General features: G+C 39.4%; 4 long non-coding RNA genes across 4 annotated transcripts; 2 read left to right on the top strand and 2 right to left on the bottom strand.

Moving 5' to 3' along the window:
- The first annotated feature begins 255 nt into the window (after positions 1-255).
- Positions 256-5,831, top strand: LOC138981498 (uncharacterized). The gene is made up of 3 exons (XR_011460648.1): positions 256-500; positions 871-1,019; positions 5,737-5,831. It is a non-coding gene; the product is annotated as an uncharacterized lncRNA (long non-coding RNA).
- A 4,906-nt stretch (positions 5,832-10,737) lies between these two features.
- LOC138983290 (uncharacterized) lies at positions 10,738-18,507 on the bottom strand. The gene is made up of 3 exons (XR_011461066.1): positions 17,848-18,507; positions 12,390-12,444; positions 10,738-11,371 (listed from the first exon to the last, which is right to left on the bottom strand). It is a non-coding gene; the product is annotated as an uncharacterized lncRNA (long non-coding RNA).
- Positions 12,714-14,765, top strand: LOC138981500 (uncharacterized). The gene is made up of 3 exons (XR_011460650.1): positions 12,714-12,914; positions 13,278-13,428; positions 13,954-14,765. It is a non-coding gene; the product is annotated as an uncharacterized lncRNA (long non-coding RNA).
- On the bottom strand, positions 14,965-17,428 carry LOC138981499 (uncharacterized). Its single transcript, XR_011460649.1, has 3 exons — positions 17,211-17,428; positions 16,459-16,726; positions 14,965-15,742 (listed from the first exon to the last, which is right to left on the bottom strand). It is a non-coding gene; the product is annotated as an uncharacterized lncRNA (long non-coding RNA).
- Positions 18,508-19,567: the final 1,060 nt, after the last annotated feature.

Raw genomic sequence — 19,567 nt, forward strand, 5'->3', positions numbered from 1 at the left:
CTGAAGGTTTTATTCCGGGATGTTCCCCCGGACAAGATTTTTAACTTTTTAAAAGAGATCAAGATTTTTTACAAGATTTAAAGTACCAGAAGTGAAAATTATTAATTTTTAGAACCTTCTTTTACAGTGATAGATTTGAATGTAAATAGTCTGAAACGTAGAACTTGCCATATGAAGGGAAAAGAAAATAACTGCATCGGTCTCGAATAGCAGCTAGCATCTGCTGAAGAGACATTAAACCCCAAAAACCAACCAACCATCGACACTGCTGCAGGGTCAATGTGTGAATTAATAGGATAGAGCGAAAAGAATGCACTCAGCACTCGCTCAATCCATGCTGAGGCTCATAAACTCCCAGCCTGCAGAACATCATACAGACAGCAGTCTTTCTTTCCTCGCACCATTGGCGAATGGAACGCCCTCCCACCACAGGCAGTATCCTCAGCCTCGGACATTTTCCTCTCACTGATTGTCAATCATCGGTTTGGATAAACCAGCAGGTAAGTTATTGTTTTTAAAATCCAAGACATGACCATTGCAAACGTGGCCTTTGTAGAACTGAGCAGCAAGATTCATCTGTTGTGTATGTCATGTGTGTGTTACTGAGTAACTGGGTGTGACTGTGAGTCACAGAGTGTGTGCTTGTTGTGTTATTTTTTTTACTCAAGTTTAGAAAATGCTTGATCTTTAATCTATATGCACAGAATCAAATGTTGCTGTATCAGTGTATGAACTATGGTTGTAAAAGAATAAACAAAACAATTACTGAATTAGTGAGTGATTTGGCTCTGATAGTGAAGTTGAAATAGTACTTATTTCATTTTCAAGACATGTTAATAGTTATGTTAATATTGTTATGGTTTTTTTCAGGCCTCCCGAGAAACCAGAGGTGATGTGCATCATTCATACAGCTCCTGTCTTCCAGTTCCAACAGTTTACCTTTAAACATGGATACATGTACTGGAGAGGTATCAGGATGACTTGGCATGGTGCTTTACATTACAGACTACCCCTGAAGAGTAAGTTACACATTTATAAGGTATTGGTGATGGTAGTCTGTAGCTATAAACATGCATGTACTGGGCCCGTATGCTTATGGGGGAAGTTCGCGACAACTCCCGAAGTTTTGAGTGACATCGGAAGTACTTGCCTCACTTTCGTATGCATGGGCCGGAAAAAGGGTTTACCTCGAAGCAAAGCGAGGAAGTAACTCAGGGTATTTTGCGACTACTTCTAAAGTTTTGAGTGACATCGGAAGTACATCCTCACTTTCGCATGCATGGGACGAAAAAAGAGTTTACTTTGGAAGCTAACGAGGAAGTAAATGAGGGTAAATGTACTACAGCCAGACCCAGTAGTAAACACGCTACTTCCACAGTTTCTCAGTGCAAAAAGGCAGGGCTTTTCTTCAGTTTTTCATGTCAAACCGAGCTGACGCTCCCAAAGAGAGAAAATAGAGGGAAAAGTCGTATCTTCTGCATGCATTTCGTGCAAATTTCCCTGAATACAAACCTGAGTTGCCAGCGTTGACTTTTGTTTGTTCTGGGTCATTGGCCACCACTCTTTCATTCCCGCTTATACGAGGGGGTTACTGTGTTTCTATGAAAATGGGCGTCGTTGTGTACATGTGTGAGTGTGTGAGTGTGTGTGTGTGTGTGTTTGTGTGCGTGCGTGCGTGTGTTTGTGTGCGTGTGTGTGTGTGTGTGTGTGTGTTCGAGTGTTGAAGTGTAAGTTTCTGCTATTTGTTTGTCATTGCTTTATCTGTATGTGTGTGTGTGTGTGTGTGTGTGTGTGTGTGTGTGTGTGTGTGTGTGTGTGTGTGTGTGTGTATGTATTTGTGCGAGTGCCTGTCTGCCTGTGTGCGCGTGCGTGCGGGTATAATTGTGCGTCTGTTCCTTCATACGTTTGTTTGCGTGTTCGCGCGTGCCGTGTGTGTGTGTGTGTGTGTGTGTGTGTGTGTGTGTTTGTGTGTGTGTTTGTGTGTGTGTTTGTGTGTGTGTGTGTGTGTTTTCGATGTTATGTGTGTGTTCGACGGTGTGTGTGTGTTCGACGGTGTGTGTGTGTGTGTGTGTGTGTGTGTGTGTGTGTGTGTGTGTGTGTGTGTTCGACGTTATGTGTGTGTTCGACGGTGTGTGTGCGTGTGTGTGTGTATGTGTGTGTGTGTGTGTGTGTGTGTGTGTGTGTACCCACCTGCACTTATGGCAGAATGACCAAGGTCTTTTACGTGCCATTGTGATGACACGGGGGTGGGACATGGCTTCCGTCTATGATGAGCTGACTATATTTGCGCCTTGATATTTTATTCATGCTCTTACGTTTTATGCTGTTTATTGTGATTCACCACACCCGAGTTTATCGTAATTGAGATAATAAAGTGTTCTATGTCTATGTATTATGTCTAATACACATGCACACACGCACGTAGGCTACTTCTTCTGCGTTCGACGGTTGTGTCTAGGGTCGTAGTTCCGCTGCTGTCCGTGAACTGGAACGTCGCTTTCAGGTCTTCTGACGTTCCCCAGAGCTTGGTCTCCAGTGTAGCTCCTTCTGGCGCACGTAGGCTACAAAAATCCAATCTTGACTTTGAACTTTATATAAACATACATCCTCTTCACAATTAACGAGGACAAACGTAATTTACAAACACCTAAGTACAACAATTTTTCTGTTTTAAAAATTCGGAAACACATTTTCTCAAATAATATGAAATTCGCTGAACTTATCTTCTTTTCACTACACCTTATATCTTGATTCCCAAAAAATGGAGTTCTGCCTTTTTAAATTTACCAGTAACACAAACATTCGCTCTGACCAAACTATTTTTGTCCAGCAGTTTTACCGATACACAATCATTAAAAAAAACACTACAAAAAGAGTGTTAAGTTAACCGACTTCGCTACCACATAAACAACCTTTTTTTATTGTCCCCAACATTCTGGTCAACGAAATCATTATTATAGACAGTCATTCTATTTAAGGACAATTATCACAGCTTTCGTTCAACCAGTTAAAAACAACAATTATAGTAAAAGCTACAGCGCGATCAACGTTTGCCCATTTACGAACTCGCGATGAGATTCGTTTCTTCTGGTCACCAAGCCTACCGTTTACAAACGCATGCGCACTAATTGGGATTCCCCCAATTTTCTCGACCTTGACCTCAGAACTCTCGAAGCCACTACTTCGGCGTTCAATTTAGCTCGTGCATACCGAGTAGCTGGCAACTTTGCTTTCGAAGTTCCCACTTCCAATGTCAAGGGCCTCTCGCTTGACATAATTATACGACGATATCGCATCTCAAGGGTCCTTACCCATCCAAAAGAAACCTCCAGCGCATACTACAATTGCAGGACATTCCGTCTTTAAAGGCAGCTCATTGGGAAATGATCTCAGACACAATATCGAAGACGTGAAATGCGTCAATCGAGCAACTGTCGTAACTTGGCTACAATGAGACGGTCTCCTACCTTGCACCATAGACACGGACTGTGACATTCTTGTTTAATTTAGGTGAAATGCTTAAAACAGAGTGACTCAAAAGCGACAGTTCGATCAGTTACTGACCGAAAAAAACGTGCTCGAGTCATTCGGCGAAGGTGGCGAGCTTTCAAACCAGCACGACTGAATAACTCAGAATGCCTTTTTTCATCATGCCTCTATTCTACACGAGTAACATAGTGCAGTGGTAACGGTTCCGGACTCTCGTTCATTCGCTGCGGGTTCAAGTTCCGCCAGGAGCTATATATATTTTTTTTTATTAATCTTTTCCTTTTTAAGCCTCCGCAATTGCATTCCGGCTGCAAAAACCGGGTTTTGCCTCTGTGTTAATTTTATTCATTTGCAAAAGAAACCTTCCTATGCTTTGAAAAAATCATATCATGTCTTGACTTTCAACTGTACGCGCGTGTGTATAATTATGTGTGTCACTACGGTGAGTATGTGTGTGTGTGTGTGTGTGTGTGTGTGTGTGTGTATGTGTGTGTGTGTGTGTGTGTGTGTGTGTGTGTGTGTGTGTGTGTGTGTGACGTGTCACTTGTGTCATCATAGTTTCAGTGTGTGTATGAGTGTAGATTGAGAGAGAATGAGAGAAAGTGAGAGAGAGTGAGTGTGTGGTTATTTGTTTGTGACTGTGTGCGTGCGTGTATGGGTGCGTGTGTGTGTGTATATGTGTGCGCGCGAGCGCGCGCGTGTGTGTGTGTGCAGTGTGTGGTGTGTGTGTGTGTGTGTTTATGTGTGCCGTCAGTGTCACTTGTGTCATAGTGTCAGTATGTGCATGAGTGTACGTTTGTCTGTGTGTGCGTGTGTCGTAAGAGAGAGAGAGAGAGAGAGAGAGAGAGAGAGAGAGAGAGAGCGACACTTCTTTGGCAATTTTGGACCAGACAGCGTCTTTATGTTTAACAGTTAGACTGTTCTGAAATTTGGACAGAATAACCGTTCTTTCGTAAAACACTTCTGTCAAGAGTACAGCAATTTCACCATCTGAAAAAGGCGCAGAACGCCCCTCCGTGTCTACTTTCTTTTTGAGCGGCACACGTGCCTTGCCATCATTTTTTTCGTTGACTGCCATGTTGATAGAAACGTGCGCATGCGTATTAGTAGGGATTCCCCCAATTTCCCCGACCTTGACCTTAATACTCTCGCTGTCACTACTTTGGCGTTCAAGTCAGTTCATGCATTGTGAACAGTGTTAGAAAGTTGACTTCGGGAGTTCCCACTTCGAAAAGAGGCCTCTACTTCCAGTGTTTCTTACTTCTAGTTCATGCATACGGGCCCTGATGTAGATCATTCAGCAGTCTTTTGTTCTTTGTAAATTGTATTACATTTACAAGTACTTTGTAGATGAAATTATTCATACATTTGAAGATGCATAGTAATACTGTGCATGGTAATTCACTAATTGGTATGATGTACTTTGTATACATAATGGTACACATATCTTTATTTTCTCTCTCCTTCCCATCTTAAAGTTTGTTGCAACCCTATACTCATAAAGTGCATTATGCTGTTTGTATGAACATTGATTTGAACTATTGTGATGCAAGAAAGTAAAACATGAAATAGCTAGAATGAAAGATTTACTCATTACTGGAATTATTTTAAATACAGTCAGTCCTTTCCTTGGCTCACAATCACAGATCTGGCCAGTTTTTTTTTACAGTTTTTAAATTTTTTTTACATGGAATAAGAGTTATATAATATAGTAAAACGTTTCAACACCCTGACTGCCCCTGCGCAGTGTTAGAATTTTCTGAATGACTTCACATCACATTTCTCAACAAAACTGTAAGGTGTCAACGCTAAATAGGGAATGTGTGTGGGATGAGGGCTCATGCTGTCAATTAAAAAAATAGTAAATTTCCATCACATTCCAGAAAAACCGCTCACATCAGCAGCATAACAAGATATCATGTTGTTAGAAAGGTTCTTGTGAGGAAGTCTTTTTAATTTTAATGATGAAAGTACATGTATATATAAATAAATGGTTTTCACAGTAAGGAATGATGGCACCTGTAATATTACAGAACAATGTTTACAGTTTAGTTAAGTTGTCACTGTCAGTATCACCCACACCATTCTCCATCCCACTGATTGTGTGAAGAACAAGTACATGTATTACTTCCTACCTACCTTCCGGCACCCCCAACATACACCCTCTTCTCAATACCAAAAACATATCCCCATCAGCGCACAGCAAAGTCTGAATGTGCTCAGCAATACATGTTCTTTATTTTCCAGGAAGTGAGGTGCCGAGATATGACGTGCAGGCAGCTTGCAGAGTGGTGCCTGGCTTTGCTGAGGATGATGATCAGATTCAGTCCATTCTGTGCTGAGTGAGCTACCAGAACTGACCCACACTGCTGGCATGACCTTTACAGCTGCATTCAACACTTTACTTTTACGCTGGTAACTTTAGGTTGCTCTCTCTCGATTGAGCATTTTTATTTTAACTAAGGGGAAAAAGTAAATGCCTCTGCAGAGATTCGAACCTAGGACCTTGAGATTTTCAGGCCCATGTCCTAACCACTAGTTTTTTTTTATTGTAAGATGGATATACATTTGTCTCGTGGATGCAGCTACATGTACACATGTGCCAAATTAGAACTTGCATTCTCAGCCTATAGTTTTCTTGGGCCATTCATGCGAGTACTATAAATATTGTGAATGCATTGGTATTCCTAGACTATCACACATGTGAGACTGCCTTTTCTTACTTTTGTGAAATGTGTGAACTCACTTTGTTTACCTCTTTGTGTTAATAAATGCAGTTTATCAGTTACCTCTGTTGGTTTCTTCTGCAAGTATGTCAAATGGCCCACACACACCCTCATGCGCACACACACACAGACACGCACAAAATCAGATCTCAAGTGTAAGTATTCTTTTTGCAGTTTTATTTTAATGCCCATAATCAGTCAAACAAATAATTATATCATCACACTAGCACCTAAGCTTAAAGTAGCAGTCCTGCATACATGTGTAATGTGTAAATGTTTCAGGTCACCATCTGTCCTGGCTTGAACATGCAATAAGAACACCTCTACACAAACACACGTACAGTCAACTGGCTAGCTGCTTCCCTGTAAGGCATATTTGTCTATGAATTAATCGATTTTCCGCAGACAGCAGCCAGGTAGTGGATCTTTAGTATATGTCCAAGCAGACGGTTGATCTTATTACAACACATCAAGGAAATATTAAAAAAAAACTGATTCCAAAATCTAACTTTCCAAAGTTCATAATCAATAAAGAAGAATGGTATGTTACTGGAACCCTCAACAGGAAAGAAGAGACAGTTCTCTGTCGCTTACACATTGGGCACAGTCACATTACACATTCGTATCTGCTGAAAGGTGAAGATCCACCATACTGTTTTGGATGTGACGAACCATGGACATTAGAACATGTTCTCACAAAATGTGTAGACGTTCAAGAATTTCGAGACAAACACTACAATGCGGAAACACTGAAGGTTTTATTCCGGGATGTTCCCCCGGACAAGATTTTTAACTTTTTAAAAGAGATCAAGATTTTTTACAAGATTTAAAGTACCAGAAGTGAAAATTATTAATTTTTAGAACCTTCTTTTACAGTGATAGATTTGAATGTAAATAGTCTGAAACGTAGAACTTGCCATATGAAGGGAAAAGAAAATAACTGCATCGGTCTCGAATAGCAGCTAGCATCTGCTGAAGAGACATTAAACCCCAAAAACCAACCAACCAACCAACTGGAACCCTTTATTTATGACTTAAGGCAATGTGCGGCAGTAAAATTACCAAACTTAAACTTGATGAATAGTCGAGGAATAACTTGGTTTTCTGGGTAATTCTTGAAGTGACTTATTAAAATGAATGAAAACATTGTGGATGGATATAGACTGCTGTTGCTATGGAAACTAGCATTAACAGCGCCATATAGGATTTCTAGAAAACGGTTTTACAGCAACATCATACATCAGACAGTCATAATATTTGGCACAAGGATACACATGTATTATATGGCCTTAAGTCTGAAATGGTGTCCACAGCTGAAATAGCTGTGCAACCTTGGTTCTAACCTGATTTGTACATCAAAGAAAAATAAAATCCTTGTAAAGATTAATGAGACTTGTAAAAAAAAGTATGAAGTACACACCTAGAGAAACATTGTGTGCTCAGTTGTTGTTTTTAATGAAAATGTCGCCATTATCTGAAGTCAGCAGCACTACATTTTGGCCATTTTTTGTGACATGACCTTACAGCATATTGAAACATGGTCTACTCTGTCATATTTATGGGACAGAATGTCATGAATGACTTTTCACTGAGCCAGTAAAACTCAAATGTACCTTTGACAAAGCAAAGTTTTTGAATTTTGTCAGTGAGCCTGCAGAAAATGGGGAGACAAAATTTCACAGAAAGTTCATAACTATTTCCGTAAGACTTCATTTTTGTTCACTGATCAGCTCTAAATAATAATTAAAGATTGAAACCTGATATATTTTTGTAAAAAAGTATTTTACAGTATGTTTTGCAGAGGTATAAAACATAAAAAGGGTTGTTTGACTTGTTTTTGCATGTTCAAAAGTAGTTTGAAGTTTACGTGCAGATTTTCTTGTGAAAAAAGAGTTATGAACTTTCCAACCTTTTGCCTTATAAAGAGAGTAAATTGACTGGTTGGGGAACACCTAGCTTTGTAATGCATTTGGATCCACTAGCAGCAGTCACACTGAAAGTTTGCATCAAGTTCATTCATTGGTGTTTGAGTAATTGAGAAATAAAAAATTCTTGTGAGAAAGTTATGAACTTTCCTACTATCTCCACTAAGAGTGTTTTTTGTCCTTAAATGCTAGCCATGAAAGTTAAGGTTGTAGTGGAACAGCAATTTTGCATATAAAAGTACATTAGATTTAGATACTAAGCATTTTTTGTCACTAAAGTCAAGCAGTATGCTTTAGTTAGCTATTTTCTCTGTCTTGCACACTATTTTTATGTGAGAGTTACTAACTCATGTCAAAACCCAAAATATATGTAAAATGACTATTTTCAGTTTCCAAATTACACTGTACCATGATTTTCATCACAAAAAGAATCTACTGGCTGCTGACTGTTTCTTTCTGAAGTACTTAGCCGTTTTGTCATGAAGTTCATAACTTCACATAACTCAAGCTCATTTTTCAAGGGCGTGTTTAAAATAATGCCTTGTTAATAGCAAAAGAGTACATTTGACTTTATCTGGACATTTTGTGAGAAGTTTTCTGATCAACCCTCAAAATTACATTTTGATAATTCCAGCATGAATCTGGGTTGACTGCACGGTGTACATAACTTCACATCAACTGACCCTCAGCCCCACGGTGTGAAGTTATGAACACATGCCATGAGTATGATTTATACAAAATAATTAATTTACTACACTAAAACACTACCTCAAATGATGTGCTGCTCTTCTCCAGAGTAGGCTGTTACAGTTTGATGTCATTTTTATTTTAATTTACCAGCAGATTTTAGTACGTAGCTTTTCAGTCAAATAAATGATGTGAAGTTATGAACACACAGTCAGCTGACATAAACACTAACTAAATAATGATTTCGGTAACAGTTTTCATGACTGAGTTTGGTTAAGTAATTATTTGCAAGAGACTTTAGTTAGTTATTTTAGTATAAATGTGTGATTGATGTGAAGTTATGAACTTTCACAAGTTTCAAACAATTTGGTTTATTTTGGCAATTAAAATCTGATTTTGTAATATAAGTGCAGCTTTAGCCTATACTACAACTCTGTGTTCTCAGTTTGTCATTGTTTTGCAAATATATTATACAGTAACTGTACTAGAGACCAACATAACAAAAATTCTTGTGAAGTTATGCGCACGCTCACATTTTATGATTTTTGTTATCATTTGTTTTCACAAATGTTTTACTTTTATTACTTAGTTGTATGTTGATTGCAAAGAGTAGCTGGAGAGAAAATAAGATGGCATATGCACTTTCTTACTTTGGTTTGAATTAGCCATAGTTTGTGATGTCACGGTGTGAAGTTATGAACTCCTAGGACATTCTAAAAATACTTTCAGTTTCTGCCAACTCTTTGAGTCAGACAAACATTTTGGTGTATTGAAATCCTTTTGATGGTACTTTTCAAGCACATTTTGCACAAAAACAGCAAAATTGTAGATTTATTGATAACTTATGCCAATATTTGCTGTGAAAAAATTGTGACAATATTAATTTCTATAAATAATACAGATAACCAAAAAATCTTCTCCACACTTCATCTTCAAAAATTACCTTCATGTTCCAGCTCACCTTTTTCAGATTAAAAAACAAAACACATTTTTTCCTGCCTGTATAAATTAAATTTATTTTACCAATAAAAGTAAATTATGTGAAGTTATGAACTTCCCATTAATGGAGTTCACATCTGCATCATGCGTGGCCAAAACAAGTTTAACTTGCTTGAAATGCAAAGTAATTTGCTGTAGCAATTTGCTCAGATGTCTAAAACAGACCCAATACATGTAGCAACAATGATTTAACAAGTCTAAATTTTGTGACGGTGTGAAGTTATGAACTGCTGCAAACTTTTAAACCTGAATCTGTGAAGTGATCAAACAAATGAGTTTTCTTAAATCATAGCTGTTCCTTGCGTATTTATGCTCTAAAATACATGTCTATTTTCAAAACAAAGAAAATGTTCATTTTTAAAATTGATTTTGTATGTCACAAAAATGGACACCTATTCTGACTTTGGGCCATATCTACAATCATAAAGAAGGTGTTTTTTGTTAAAAACTACAGTTGAATTTAGATTAATTATTGTAATGAATATGCAGTAAGAAATTCGTTCATCCTTATGACAAAAGATATTAACATTCAACTGTCGTCTGTTGTCAAAAATCGCTCTATATGATTGTAGATTAATACATGTGTATCTTTGTGCCAAATATTAGGAATTTCTGATGTATGATGTCGCTGTTAAACAGTTTCCTAGAAATCCAATGTATGACTGTTTCCAACGGCACTCTACGTCGATCAGTATTCCCAATCCTCCGAAAGCGGCGTATGGCTGCCTAAATGGCGGGGTAAAAACGATCATACACGTAAAAATCCACTCGTGCAAAAACACAAGTGTACGTGGAAGTTTCAGCCAACGAACGCAGAAGAAGAAGAAGAAGTATTCACAATTGTTTTATTTATTTGTATGCAGAAAACCAGGTTAATCCATGTATTGTCCGAATTCAATTTTACTGCCGCAAATTTCCTTAACAAAATGTAAGATTTACTGTACTTTGACCCAGCAGTTTTTGTAAGTGGACAGGCCTTAGTTTTATTTCGGTGGCATAATTCAATGCGCTTCGTCAAAATGTCTCGAACTGAAAACAAAAGCAGACGCAAGACTTATGGTCAGTTGGAGTTGTCTCCCGTACTCCTAACTTGATGTGCTGCAGACAGGTGTACCCAAACAGCTCATATCACAAACGGTTTGGAATTCCCAAAAACGCAAGATCTGCACTGCACAACTTCAGTTCAGCGCTCGGTCTCTTTTTGAAAATGTGTATCTTGAGAGAAAAATATAGAATATTGCGCCGTCCAAAGGAATGGAGTTCTTATCGGACAATGACAGCGCTCAGTTCAAAACGATAGGACAACTTTTTAAATGAGGCGTAGCGGGCCTTTAAAACATTGACAAAAATGTACAATAGCAACAAGTTGTAATGCTCAATACAACCAATACTGAGTGGACATTTACAATACTGGGAAACAGTTCTTTTTGTCCGGTGATCCTCTGCGGCTGTTGCTGTAGTTTCCCCATCGATCATGGCTGGACTTGGATAGCACTGTTTTTCATCCACATTCACTGGCCAGGTCTTCATCATCTTCAGTCACTACTGACAAATGAATCAGAAAGGAACGGATCTTAAACACAATGACAAGAACAAGTCTAAGTATGAGTAAGGAATAAGGTGTGTATGTAACTGACACACATACACACACTAAACCCACATAAATGCCAAGAGCTTAAACATTCTTTTTCCTTAGTAGACAAGTTCAAATAAAATCCCCCGACTCCCCCCCCCCCCCCATCCCCCTACTGCGTCTGATTTTTGTTGGAACCCCAAAGACAGTGATTAAGTGGATTTCCATTATAGTCAAGGCTGTTTTCAATGTAACTTGTAAGCTACAGAACATGTAGTGATGTACACACATACAACTTTAACTTGTCTACATTGTATACATGTCTGTCACCATATTTGAATACATTCAGTTCACTAATTCAGTCAAAATTTCACTGAATGTAAAACGACATATTATTCTAGAAAGATATCAATGCCACTGTCCTACATTACATTATCATAGGAATGATATTATATGCATGTGTGTAGAGCACAGAGAGAGCAAAACTTTAAAAGGAAAATAATAATAGAACTTGACACACATGCATAATATACATGTTATACATACTCAAAAAAAGGAAAATAATAATAGAACTTGACACACAGTTTCATTGAGATAATTATATCCTGACAGTGACAGTCTTTACTGCAATGTTTTTTTCTCAAATCAAACATACACACTGAAAGTCATGCGCTTCTAGTATATTAGTAATGGTTCCAATACGGGAGGAACTGATCACCATACTGGTGAAATAAGGCTAAGAGCTTCGCGCAGTTATGTGGTTTGGAGTCTAAGTCAGTAGGTGTTCATTATTTTATTATTATCCCTGAACCTGAATTATGAGAAGAAAAAAACCTCTCACAGTCTTGCTCACAGTCACACACACACACCTCCACATGAGTTATTCTGACCAGAACTTGAGAATGAGAGAGAGGGGAAGAAAAAAAACCACTGTATGTCATAACACTGACACTGACAGTTGTACATAATATAATAAAACCTAGCTTTTACCTGATTTGTCGCTGGCCATGCAGCAATCGGTTGGCTTTTTCAGCTGAGAGGAGACCTGCAATAAAATAATAGATGAAGTACCAATCATGGGAACATGCTAGTGGTGAGTACTAGCAGAGCAGTAGAACCATTGCTTGCCTTTCAAAGAAACACACTGTAACCAGCCAGCCTGGGTAAGTGAGCAATACACCACTAAACAGTTCCGACGTTTACATGGAACAAAGAAGGAAAATCACGTGACCGCACAGACGCCTCTCATTGGCTGCGTCATTTTTTCGAGGAAACAAATCGTCTACAACACAGCTTTGCGTATGTTTTGCGACTGACAAGTCCGACACTTGTGTTTATTTTGTTGTTTTGTCGATGTAAATTCAGCGATTATCGATTTTAACAATGGCATGTCACTGCCCGATGATTGATTGTGACAACGGAAGCTACCGTCTTCAAAGTGGAAAGCTAAACTTTGCAAAATTCACCAGGATCCACACGAGTCTGTGTAGGCTGTTCATGCCAACCACCGTTCAGGTAAGCGCAACACTGTAACAGTTCTTGATCAACTTATTTTATTGCCTGACATTCATGCGATTTATTGTTTTTTTCTGCAAATTCCATAGCATGATTACAAAACCGTTTAGCTAGACCTGCATTTATACAGCTTTGAACGTTACAAAAACTGCACACCGGCACTGCATGAAATACTTGTTTGAATCTGCCGTGCATGAGATCAAAAAATGTGGCTCACTTTCTGTGTCAGTGTGTTTCCGTTTCTTGTTTTTTTTTGTTTTACTTCATGTTGTTAGAGCATGGCTGTGATTAAAAAGCAATAAAAAATTGCTTTGTAGAGCCATAAATTGTTAAATCTGATATGCATCTGTCTGTTTTCAACAGCTTGCATCCGCATCCAACACACAAGAAGAACCCAGCACAAGCTTTTTTTTCACCTGCAAGGGTTTGTTCTCAACACTTTCTTGATGGCACACCAACTGCACAGAACTCTTTCCCAACACAAAACTTGGGATACCCTGGATTTCAACACAGAGTAAGTTGTTTTTTTAAATAACTTTCTTGTTATATTTTGTGTGTGACGGTACGCAGTAAAGAAGATGGTAAGGTGTTGAATGTATTTGTTCACACATGCTGTTCCTAGTATCACTATGATGTGTCTGTGCCTTACAGCTTGAGTTATTTAATTGACTTTTCGTCTGTTCGTGTGTTTTGAAATCTGAACAAGAATGAATATCAATCAATATCAATATATGAGGCTTATGAATGTTGGAAGCCAAGCTAAGTTTTATGTGGGTGGTTTGTTTCCAGAGTGCGATTTGATCAACATTAGGAGAGCTCTCCATAGAAGCCAAAGGAACAAAAACAAGTGTACCGGGGAATTCACAGGGGGAGTTCTGTATTGCACTGAAAATAACAACAGTGGGTCCAAATGACCACCTTTATAAGTTGAAGTTGGGGGCATGGAACCCAAACGGACAACATATGTGGAGAACCCTGCATGAAGATGTAATACTACCATAAATACTGACAGAATGAACCCTGTTTGGCAATGTTTCAGACAGCAAGAGTGCTGATAGACATACCCCGACCAGAGCACCGGCTAGGCAGAAGAAAATGGGCAATGCGAGATCTGGAATTCCAGTTTGAGACGTGCCAGGCCCAAGGATCATCAAGGGAGAGGAATGGTGCAGCTAGTTGATTGCCAGAAAAGTGTGACTAGCCCTGAACAAGACCCATTCACAACAGAAACATTTCTGGGTGCTCTTGTTTTTGCTTATTTGTTGATAGTTTTTTTGTATAAGCAGATGCCAACTTAATGCACACCCGTTATGCGCAATCTTATTGCAATGATTAAGCTGACTAAGGAGAACAATAGACTGATGTTCAAACTACAGATTGCAAACATGGCTAAGAAAAAGAACGCAGACAGGAAAAATCCATGGTTATTCAGAAATCTGATTTCTCGCAGAACATATCATATTGCATTGGTATAGCCACGACCAGTCTCTTACAATTAATTCATGGTTTTAGTGTCACCCTTTGCAACAAGAAGATGGCAGGAAAAAGTCAAAAATTCTAAAAAGACAAGAATTTTTAGCGATCAACCAATGAGTATTGACCCTAAACGTTATAGTATAGATGAGATGTTGTTTATGCAATAGAGACGAGGATTAGACCTTCAGGATCTAGCCTATCGGTTTCGCTAATATAGGTAGAATAAAGTACATGTCACCAGAGTGGCCAAGAGCAACCTTAAACAATTTACAGGTTTGTTTTCATTTGTTTGAATGTTTCTCTCTTCTTCCTGCGCACAGTCTTCTCTCCATAATTTTCATGTCCCCTGTGCATACCATAACATGTTCTGAGGAAAAATGTTTGCTTGGCTCACTTTCTGTGTGTGTCTTTATTGATGTTTGTATGATGCAATGAGTGTGTCAGAACAAAATCTGAGTTCTCGTACTTTGAAAGGGAGAATGAGAGACAAGACAAAGCATTACAGCACAAAGTCAAACATATCAGCACTTGCAAACAAAATGCACACAATCCAGTCAGCTCAAAAAACTTTACTTATGTTGATAAACGTTATCACTAGCAGCAGATCAAATCTGATGACTTCATCCACTTGGCAATGAACATATTGGGAAGACAGATATCTAGTTTTATATATATATATACCAAAAACACACATGTAGTACAGTAAAAGTCATATCTATAATGGTGTACACAGGAGCCTTCCTTTTCAGAACTCCAAACAATAATCTGATAAAAAAAAAATCCACTACAGAAAAAGAGGGAGTCTTAAAATGTAGGAAAATTAACATAGGTTTTGACAAGACAAACATTTATATTTTAGATGCGACCCACCCTACTACCTTTCAGGCTGAAAACTTACAGAAACGAAGCAGCTGTTCAACAATGTAGCTATGCCCATTACATGTGTAACGAGTAGAGCTTAATGCCTGGATCTGGCAAAGCTTTTACATGAGTTGACAAATTGTTCAAATTATTAGAGTCGTCAGGATTGTTTACTTTGTGGAAGGGTTGCTCTCCTTGTTTATCTGTGTGGTTTCATAGTTAAGAGGAAAAAGCTGTTTTGTTAATACCGCTTTCCCTACTTCTACTAGTTCCTCCTCCTAAGTGCATCCTGTTGCTGCCTGTATCAAAACGGGCAACAGGATTGGATTACTTTGGGAACAGGAGGTTGTGATGGCTGGCTCTGGGTAACAGGTGGTTGTGATGGCTGACTCTTGGAGACAGGTAGAAGTCTCTTTCTGGTTTTGACAAAGATGCAATCAGGGGCTTCCTCCTCCAAAATGACTTGCAGCATGTTGCATATGGTCAAAACACTGCCAAAAGGGAGAAAAAAAGAAAATAATCAATATGAGAAAGAGAAAGGAGACAACAACTTTTACTAAAGCATCATTTAGGACAATTTACCAAGTTGTACATAACAAATTGCTCACAAATTTGAGTGCAACTTGCATGAAGAGCATTGCAAAATTAAGACAGTTGCAGGGATGGCCAGATCTCAAAATCTTAACTTGCCAGACAGGTGAGTCATTTCAAGAAAGTCCAGTCCACCAAAAAGAATTGCTTGCCGGGTACAAACCACAGTTGCTATAACTGCATTGTTTATATAACGTTTTGAAACTAGAGTATACAACCAGAAGTGTTGCATTTGACGAGAATTTTCACTAGCCAACCAGGCGAGTTGCCAAGCGGTTTTAACTAGCACAGCGGATTTTTTGTACTCGCCCCTGGCCATTAGTCAGATGATTTGATCATCCCTGAATTTAGAAAGTCGGTTCAGTCATTGCTGATTAACTGTATCAGTATCACTGCACTTTTCAAAAATTATATGTATATATGACAGCGACAGGCATAATTTTAGTGTGTATTAATACTAGTATGCTGGTTTTTCAGATTTTGACACATTCCCTGTTCACTGAAACCAAAATGTTGTTAGGCTGCACTGCCATCTTGCAATTCAACTTGAACCATTCTCTTTTTCAAAAGTAAAGTGCAAATATGACTTATTTAAAAAAGTAGAGAGGTTTCCTACCTGTAAGCCTTTCCTCCTTAAAACTCGTTGACGAGGCGATGCATGAGGTCGAGCTCACACTCACAGGCAGCCGGCGATGAAGACGCTTGGCCACAGGAATCGCCCATCTTGCTGCCTTTCAATCCAGTTGTGATGATGAATGGATCAGGATAAAGCACCCCTTTCACATACAACTTCTGCTTGTACTCCCGAAGAAGCACCCTCTCTGCATTTTCTGCTTCACGGTCGACAGGAATCCCATCTCCCAAGTTCCAAAGCAGGAACAGCTCTAAAACAAAAAGGCCTTGAGATCAAATCACAGTTTTTCGCACCTGTGGAAGGCATTCTTTTTGGCCCCCTCATCACCATTTTGTATGTAAACGTACCAAATACTCACTGACTCAGCCTGAGGTAAGCTTAGCAGCTATACAAACTGGCAGTGGCAACTTAGTATGCATGTTTGTTGTTTCATATCTTACCCACACGTCAGATTGAAAATGGAAAACTTTTGCATACACTATCGCAACATGTAGCCTGTGCATCACGAATCGGAATATAGTTATGCTTCATAGTAAGTTAGATTCCGTGGACAGATCAACGGCACTTATTCAAGTTTTTGACTTTAATCAACTGAAAAGTTAAGCGTATCTGAAGAGAGAGCACTTACTAAGTTACTGTTAGTGTTACAACTTACAGGGCGGAAAACCGGTCTTGGGAATGAACAACACATCGCATCATTGCAAAGAGTAAATAACGAAAGAAATAAAACTTACCTAGCTACAAGTTCCTCGTGTGCACCTTCCACACTCGTTTTCCGTACACACGACAAGGTTTTCGATGCTTCAGTGCTCCACAGTCGCACCTTCTGGATGGAAATCTCGCTCAAATCGCACATGTTTCGAGTTGCTGAGAAGCTAGCACGACGCGTTGTTTACTCGAAAAAAATCCTACGCATGCGCACTGTCGCAATGGCCGCGGAACTGTTTAGTGGTGTATTTGATTCTTGAAGTTGAACTAGCCTCCAACCTGCTTGTTATCTATTTTTAATTCTAGCATTAATACATTTGACCAGCATTAGCTTTTATTTTGTATTCGCTGTCTTGGAAGTTGGATTCAATCTTTAAAAAAAAGAATGTTTAAAATATTATGACTCATGCATCTCGAATTGGGTCAAAAAGAGGTTGCAAAAACGTGGCAGTGGTACTCTTCTTCTTCTTCTTCACATTAATGAGGAAATCCCTGTACAGGGCAACTATCTTCGTACCTGACGTAAGGCAAGGATACACGTACAGGTACATCCAATGTTGTTGTCAGAGACTGACACTGACAGTGAGCGGAGTGACACATGTTCTTTGCAACACATACTCGCAAAGACCCATTCTAAGTATAAAACGAAACATGGAAACTTACCTCTGGTTAATATGCAATGGTTCGCCCGTCCCAATTCTCTCGCATTAGCAAACATCATTGGAGATTCTTTCCGAATTGATCACCTTCGCTCCTTGCCTTGGACTGCCATTTTGTAACTTGACTAAAAACCGAAACGCTGTAGGTCTGACAAACCACGCTCAACGTCCAAAATAACTTGAGGAGGAAAAAAAAGAGCCCACAATCTTTTGGGGGGCAAAAACGCTGTTTTGAAATCTCCGAAGCTGCTTGCAAAGATGACGCAGATACTCTGTACAGTATCTCTGGATGACTGATAGTGTTCGACTCGATCGGCTCTTTGACTTGGTAAACATCGGAACTTCCGTTTACGTTCGTAGCTACTCGGAAATAGCCTTCGGGATTGAAAGCCCGCAACTGACGTGTGAAAAAAAATTTCGCGGCCGGGTCATACCTAAGACTTTAAAATTGGCAATCTAGTGGCTGCTCCGCCTGGCGTCTGGCATTATGGGGTTAGTGCTAGGACTGGTTGGTCCGGTGTCAGAATAATGTGACTGGGTGAGACATGAAGCCTGTGCTGCGACTTCTGTCTTGTGTGTGGCGCACCGGCGTTATATGTCAAAGCAGCACCGCCCTGATATGGCCCTTCGTGGTCGGCTGGGCGTTAAGCAAACAAACAAAACAAACAAAAAATTCCACTTCGGGCTACGCCGGGATGCTGTCATGATAACCAGGTCGTCCGCGGGACTGTTGTAACCTGCTAACCTGCTGTATTGGCTTTTTGCTGTCGCTGTCGCCGTTCTACCAGCTACATCTCTACTTTTCTGGTAGACAACGGGAGGACCTTTAGCGACTGAGTGAGGCGCCTGATGTTTCCACTGTTCCCTGCTTCGTTGCCACGCTAACCGGCACTACATTTCAACGGAGCAGTTGTGGAGACTAAAGACTAATTACGGGCCGCCCACTCAGTGGTAAAAAGCTAAGTTGCATCATGTCTTTTGCACCCTTACCACCAAGTCATCTGTATTATTTGTGATTATACTCGAGTGGTGACGACGTGGGGTGTGTGACACCTGCATGAATTAGCACTTTAAGGCAGAACAGTGACTTTTCCTAACTATACACGGGATCAGCGTGTTATTAGTATTTTCTGTACTTTAACTGGCATTTTTGTCAGTGACCACTTGTTTTTACGTATTTAACGTAAAAAGAACATCTGTTGGAGTGAAGTCTCGAGGGAGGTGGCGTGATATTACATAAACAGGCGTCTGAAACTTATACTTTTGTTGATTCTATCTACAGGGTGTACCACAAAAAGAGGGACAAAAAGAAACTGTAATAGTTTCTACAAATACAAGAATTTTCGCAAGATTTTTTTCACCAGATGTGGACAACATCTCAAATTTTTATTATACCAAAGCATTTCGAAATCGAAGAACATTTGGTTGCTCTTGTCAGTAATTGATGACATGTTCAATCCAGGCCCCGCGCTGCTGGATGACGTGGGCCACAAAAAGAGGGACAAAATCAAACTCTCATATTTTCTAAGAAAATAATTGTTTCTTTCTGATTTTCAGGTGATATATCCAGAAGACCTGTAAGTTTTATCTGACAGAAGAATGGACCCCTACGATCACTTTTCCGTCGAAGAGAGGACCAAGATTGTGGAACTGTAGTCGCCTACTCTGGTTCAAAGACAGTTTCGACGCGAACACCCTGGAAAGAAAATACCACATCGTCATAC

Source organism: Littorina saxatilis, linkage group LG12 (assembly GCF_037325665.1).
Source record: "Littorina saxatilis isolate snail1 linkage group LG12, US_GU_Lsax_2.0, whole genome shotgun sequence".
Lineage (NCBI taxonomy): Eukaryota > Metazoa > Mollusca > Gastropoda > Littorinimorpha > Littorinidae > Littorina > Littorina saxatilis.